General features: G+C 49.6%; 1 pseudogene across 1 annotated transcript; it reads right to left on the reverse strand.

The window, feature by feature from the left end:
- Nucleotides 1-5,346: 5,346 nt before the first annotated feature.
- On the reverse strand, nucleotides 5,347-5,893 carry LOC108318423 (annotated as a pseudogene). Its single transcript, XR_005203501.1, has one exon. The product of XR_005203501.1 is annotated as an interleukin-32-like (transcript).
- Nucleotides 5,894-6,367: the final 474 nt, after the last annotated feature.

Raw genomic sequence — 6,367 nt, forward strand, 5'->3', positions numbered from 1 at the left:
AAAAAAAAAAAAAAAAAAGTGTTGGCCATTGTAGGCTTCACTGAGAAGATGAATATTTAGTAAATACCTGAATTAGTTGAGAGAGCTGGCCATGTGGCTGTCTGGAGCAAAAGCATTCTAGGCAGAGAAAACAACAAATGTGGCAGCCAGGCGCGGTGGCTCATGCCTGTAGCCCAGTACTTTGGGAGGCCTAGGTGGGTGGATTACCTGAGGTCAGGAGTTTGAGACCAGCCTGGCCAACGTGGCAAAACTCGTCTCTACCAAAAATACAAATATTAAGGCCAGGCGGAGTGGCTCACACCTGTAATCCCAGCACTTTGGGAGGCTGAGGTGGGCAGATCATGAGGTCAAGAGATCCAGACCATCCTGGCCAACATGGTGAAAACTCGTTTCTACTAAAAACACAAACATTAGCTGGGCATGGTGGCACGCACCTGTAGTCCCAGCTATTTGGGAGGCTGAGGCAGGATGCTCGCTTGAACCTGGGAGGTGGAGGTTGCAGCGAGCCGAGAGATCACACCATTGCACTCCAGCCTGGGTGACAGAGGGAGACTCTGTCATTAAAAAAAAGAAGAAGAAGAAGAAAAGAAAAAAGGAAAAGCAAACAACAAATGCAAAGCCCTTGACATGAGACCAGGCCTGGTGTTTCAGAGAAACCCCATGGACATGCCGCATACTATTCTAAGCTTTCTCACTCCTAGGAAGGAAGTACTGTTATTTACCCATTTATAGATGGGCAAACTGTGGCCAGAGATGATAAGAAACTTGCTTTAGGAGGTAGCTGTTAAGGAAGGCAGAATTTGTGCTCTTAAATACTAAGCTATTAAATCATTAAAGAAATGATTTCATTAGCCTGGGTAGACCCAGGTACCAAACACTTATACCTCCAGCTCCCAGTGAACTTTCCAAGCCCTTAAGGAAAACCCTGGGTGTGGTTGTAGGGGAGGGAGTGACTCAGGCCTTGGCTGGCTTCCTGCTGAGTCACTGCTCCTGGGCCCAGGAGGGAGGCTCAATCCTCATCTCTTCACAGGGGCAGGTTCCTGCCTTTTTGGGGGGGATGCCTGGCGCCAGGCCTTAACCGCACACCATCGGTGGATGAATTTGTCTGACTTTCCCAACGCCTTCGTTGTGAAATTGTGGGTGGGCTCCATTTCCTAATGTGACTCTCTGGCCAGCAAGGGGGAACTTGCTGCCCAGACTAGCGATTCATTCTCCAAGCCATGCTGGATGAACAGGTTCTGCCCCTTAACAGGCTGGCTGTCTTCCATCTCAGCTGGACCAGCTGTGTGCTTGGCACACCCACAACGAAGTTGAGCAAGATGCCAGGGGAGCCACACGTATCACCCTGGGCCTCGTGATGCTCACTCTAGACACATTCACAAATACAGCAAGGAAGAAATGGGTAAGGACTGTGATGTGGATGCCAAGTGCCATGGCACCAAGTTTGTTAGTACTTCAAACCGAGACTCAGCCGGGCGTGATGGTGTGTGCCTGTAGTCCCAGCAACTTGGGAGGCTGAGGCAGGAGGATCGTTTGAGCCTTGGAGGCAGATGCTGCAGAGAGCTTTGAATGTGCCACTGCACTCCAGCCTGGGTGACAGAATGAGACTGTCTCTAAAAGCAACAAATAAGCTGGGAGCGGTGGCTCACGCCTATAATCCTAGCACTTTGGGAGGCTGAGGTGGGTGGATCATCTGAGGTCAGGAGTTCGAGACCAGCCTGGCTAACATGGTGAAACCCTGTCTCTAATAAAAATACAAAAAATTAGCTGGTGTGGTGGTGGGCACCTGAAATCCCAGCCACTTAGGAGGCTGAGGCAGGAGATCACTTGAACCTGGGAGGCGGAGGTTGCAGTGAGCCGAGATTGCTCCGTTGTACTCCAGCCTGGGTAACGAGAATGAAACTCCATCTCAAAAAAAGAAAAGAAAAGAAAACAAAAAACCAGAGATTCATGAACAATAATAATAGCTAACATATAGTGAGCATTTAAACCGTGCCCAGTGGTGTTATAAGCACTTAACATGTTTTATTTCATTTTTGTAACCCTCACAATACCTTATAAGGGAGGAACTTCCTATTTTGTAGATAAGAAAGCACAGAGATGTCACAGCTAGAAAAGGGCAGAAAGGACAGCAGGGACAAAATCCTGGAGTCAGGAAGGTCTGGGCTAGATTTAGGGAGCTGCAGGGAGCTGCCAGGAGCTGCGGTAATGGGCTGGAGGAGGAGCGGAGTTACAGTGAGAGACAAGGCTGGAGAGGACAGTAGGGCCAGATTCAGAGTTTGGTCTGGAGTTCAGGGTTGGTAGGGAGCCACTGAGGATTTTTGAGCATGACTTTCCTCAGTGCCTCAGCTGCATCTTTTTTTTTTTTTGAGATGAAGTTTAGCTCTTGTCCACGATGGGATGCAATGGCGCGATCTCAGTTCACTGCACCCTCCAGCTCCCAGGTTCAAGAGATTCTCCTGCCTCAGCCTCCCAGGTAGATGGGATTACAGGTGCTTGCCACCACACCTGGCTAACTTTTTGTATTTTGAGTAGAGATGGGTTTTCACCATGTTGGTCAGGCTGGTCTCCAACTCGTGACCTCAGGTGATCTGCCTGCCTCAGCTTCCCAAAGTGTTCACACCTGGGATTACAGGTGTGAGGCCCCACATCTGGCCAGAGCTGCATTTTTGTTGATTTGGTTTCAGGCCACCTTGGAAAACAAAGAGTGGGGATTAAACAAAAACAGTGGGAGGAACTCGGGCTCTTTGTGTGTTGACGAGGCCCTGTCTCTTGCTCACCCAGAATCTTCTGTATTTGTTGTGCTCCTGCTCCAGAATATCCTCGGATAAGAAATGTACGTTTCTGGAAACATTCTAACAGGTGTTGTCCATAGCTGGACCATCCTCTCCTTTGGAGCCACGCCCACCTCCCCTGATCCAACTCACTTTTCCAGGCTTTCATTCCTTGTTCTCCAATTCTAGTGAGCACATTAGTTGTGTCTGGCTAGCTAGCATTTCCACTTTTGCAAAACTTCTCCTCCTCATTCTTGTTACAAACTCTGGTGGCCGGGCGCAGTGGCTCATGCCTGTAATTCCAGCACTTTGGGAGGCTGAGGGGGCGGATCACTTGAGTTCAGGAGTTTGAGACCAGCCTGGCCAGCATGGCGAAACCCCATCTCTACTAAAAATGCAAAAATTGGCCGGACATGATGGTGCACGGCTGTAATCCCAGCTACTTGGGAAGCTGAGGCAGAATCACTCCAACCCTGGAGGTGGGTGTTGCAGTGAGCCGAGATTGTGCCAGTGCACTCTTACTTGGGTGACAAAGCGAGACTCAGTCTCAGAAAAACAAAACAAAAACAAGAGCTGGTGAGGTTGCCTCACAATACCTTCTTATGGTAGACACCATTAGTGACCTAGCCAATGCAGTCTCCCTCCTTCTTGGTTTAAGAAATACCAATTTTGCTGGGGATGGTGGCTCACGGCTGTCATCCCAGTACTCTGGGAGGCCAAGGCAAGAGAATTGCTTGAGCTCAGGAGTTTGAGACCAGCGGGGCAACGTGATGATACTCCATCATTGCAAAAAATACAAAAATTAGCTGGATGTGGTGGTGCACGCCTGTAGTCCCAGCTACTCGGGAGGCTGAGGTAGGAGGATTGCTTGAGCCTGGGAGGTTGAGGCTGCAGTGAGCTGAGATCATGCCACTACACTCTAGCCTGGGCGGCAGAGCAAGACCTATCTCAAAAAAAAAAAAAAAGAAAAAGAAAAAAGGAAAAGAAAAACACTAGTTCATTGAGGGTGACCACATGGCCAGCCCCAGGTGGTAGATTCTTACACGTCTAAGCCAATAATGACTCTGTTCCCCACTTTCCCAGTCCCCCTTGCAGCTTTGCTAATAACACCTAAGGGGAGGTCTACTTCGGAGCTTCTGAGTAAGCTTTCGATTTTTTTTTCTTTTTTTTACTTTAAGTTCTGGGCTACATGTGCAGATCATGCAGGATTGTTACATAGGTATACACATGCCATGGTGGTTTGCTGCCTCCATCGCCCTGTCACCTACATTATGTATTTCTCCTAATGTTATCCCTCCCCAATCTCCCCACCCCCTGCTATCCCTCCCCTAGCCCCCCACCCAGAAAACTTTTGATTTTTTTGACAAAAGGAAACATTTCCTGCTTCCTCCCTTGGGACAACCTCTCCTCCCTGTCCCAAACTTAAACATAGTCATGAGGGCTAGAACTCTATGCAACTGGAAGAGTATGACTTGAGGGTTGTCAGCAGCCATCATTTGCTGAAAGCCTCTTGCTGAGGGGCTGCTATGGGCAAACAGAGAGAGAAAAACAATAGACCAGAGAGAGAGAAAAGTTGAGGTCTTATTTGAATGTCTAGATCTATCCATGCCTAAAACCAGCATCATCCCTGAAATTCCAAGTGATGAAGCAATACAATGTCTTTCTTTTTCCCTCTTGGTTATTTGAGATGGATTTCCATTATTTGCAGCCAAAGGAGTCAGACCTATACTCCCTGAGCTCAGGTTTCCTGTCTTTTTTTTTTTTTTTTTCCCCAAAATGGAGTCTCGCTCTGTTGCCCAGGATGGAGTACAATGGCATGATCTCTGCTCATTACAACCTCTGCCTCCTGGGTTCAAGTGATTCTCCTGCCTCAGCCTCCTGAGTAGCTGGGATTATAGGCATGCACCACCATGCCTGGCTAATTTTTGTATATTCAGTAGAGATGGAGTTTCACCATGTTGGCCAGGCTGGTCTTTTTTTTTTTTTTTGAGACGGAGTTTCGCTCTTGTTACCCAGGCTGGAGTGCAATGGCCCGACCTCGGCTCACCGCAACCTCTGCCTCCTGGGTTCAGGCAATTCTCCTGCCTCAGCCTCCTGAGTAGCTGGGATTACAGGCATGCACCACCATGCCCAGCTAATTTTTTGTATTTTTAGTAGAGACGGGGTTTCACCATGTTGACCAGGATGGTCTTGATCTCTTGACCTTGTGATCCACCCGCCTCGGCCTCCCAAAGTGCTGGGATTACAGGCTTGAGCCACCACGCCCGGCCCAGGCTGGTCTTGAACTCCTGACCGCAAGTGATCCACCCACCTCGGTTTCCCAAAGAGCTGGGATTACAGGCATTTGCCACCGCGCCCAGCCTGGTTTCCTGTCTTTTTTTTTTTTTTTAAAGTATAAGCAAGTTTTATTAAGATGCTAGGGTGACTGTGCCAGGTCAGAGCCGCAGCAGGAATGCCAGGCAGGGAGATTGGGTGTGTGGGATGGGGGCGGGGCACAGGAGAGCTGAGGGAGGGGTCAGGGTGGGTGCTTGGTGAGGGGGAGGGCAAAGATGGTGTCAGTAGCTTCATTGGGGTTCAGAGTACTTCTGGGGTGTCAGCTCCTCCATCCCCTCAGGGGGCTCCTTGGGACTGTAAAAAGGACATGAAGAACTCTGTCACAGAGCAGCAGAAACTCTCCAACTCTTTCCAGAGGGTCTGCACTGCATGGACCAGGGCCTCCACGTTCTCCTTCACCCAGGCCACAACCATCTGCCACCAAGTCTGCAGCCACTGCAGTGTGGCCTGGAACCATCTCCTGACCTTGTCACAAAAGCGCTCCTTGTGCTCCTTGATTTCAGGATCCTCAACTTCTAGGACAGGGAGTCTGTTGCCTCTGCACCATAATTAATCTCCTTCTTTCTCAAGTGGAGGAGTGAGCTCCAGGTGCTGTCTCTGATACTGAGCCGCCACAGTGTCCAGACACCACACTTTGACGTTGTCTTCCAGCTCTTTCATGCTCGACTTCACCTTTCCTGTTTTGATTCTCAATTTTCCATCACATCAGCAAATTTTTCAAAGGGCTGACACAGTTGGGCCTTCTGATTCTTATTGTTATCAGAGTGGACCTTGGCGAAACACATGGTGGCCAAGAGTTCCAGGAGCCAGGGCCTGCTTCAGGGGCCCAGACTCCCTACCCAGGATGACCCAGCTCCACTGAGACAGTTGCCTTCTCCACCCTCTTTTTTTTTTTTTTGAGACGGAGTTCACTCCTGTTGCCCAGGCTGGAGTGCAGTGGCTCGATCTCGGCTCACTGCAACCTCTGCCTCCCAGCTTCAAGTGATTCTCCTGCCTCAGCCTCCTGAGTAGCTGGGATTACAGTGACTCTAGTAGGGCTCCAGTCTTCCTCTGCTTGTGACACCTGGTGGCTTTGACTGACTGTTACAACGTGTGAGGGCTGCAGACGCACGTCCATCCACCCGCCTGCTCTTATCCTCAGCAATTCTGCCCCTGAGGATAACTCCACTCTATCGTCTTGTTCAAAAAGTGTCTCAAGGGAATGAGGAATGAAGAAACCTAGGATGTCACCACATACCAAGGCCACTTCAACTCCACCA

The sequence above is a fragment of the Cebus imitator genome, unplaced genomic scaffold (genome assembly GCF_001604975.1).
Source record: "Cebus imitator isolate Cc_AM_T3 unplaced genomic scaffold, Cebus_imitator-1.0 Scaffold218, whole genome shotgun sequence".
Classification (NCBI taxonomy): Eukaryota; Metazoa; Chordata; class Mammalia; order Primates; family Cebidae; genus Cebus; species Cebus imitator.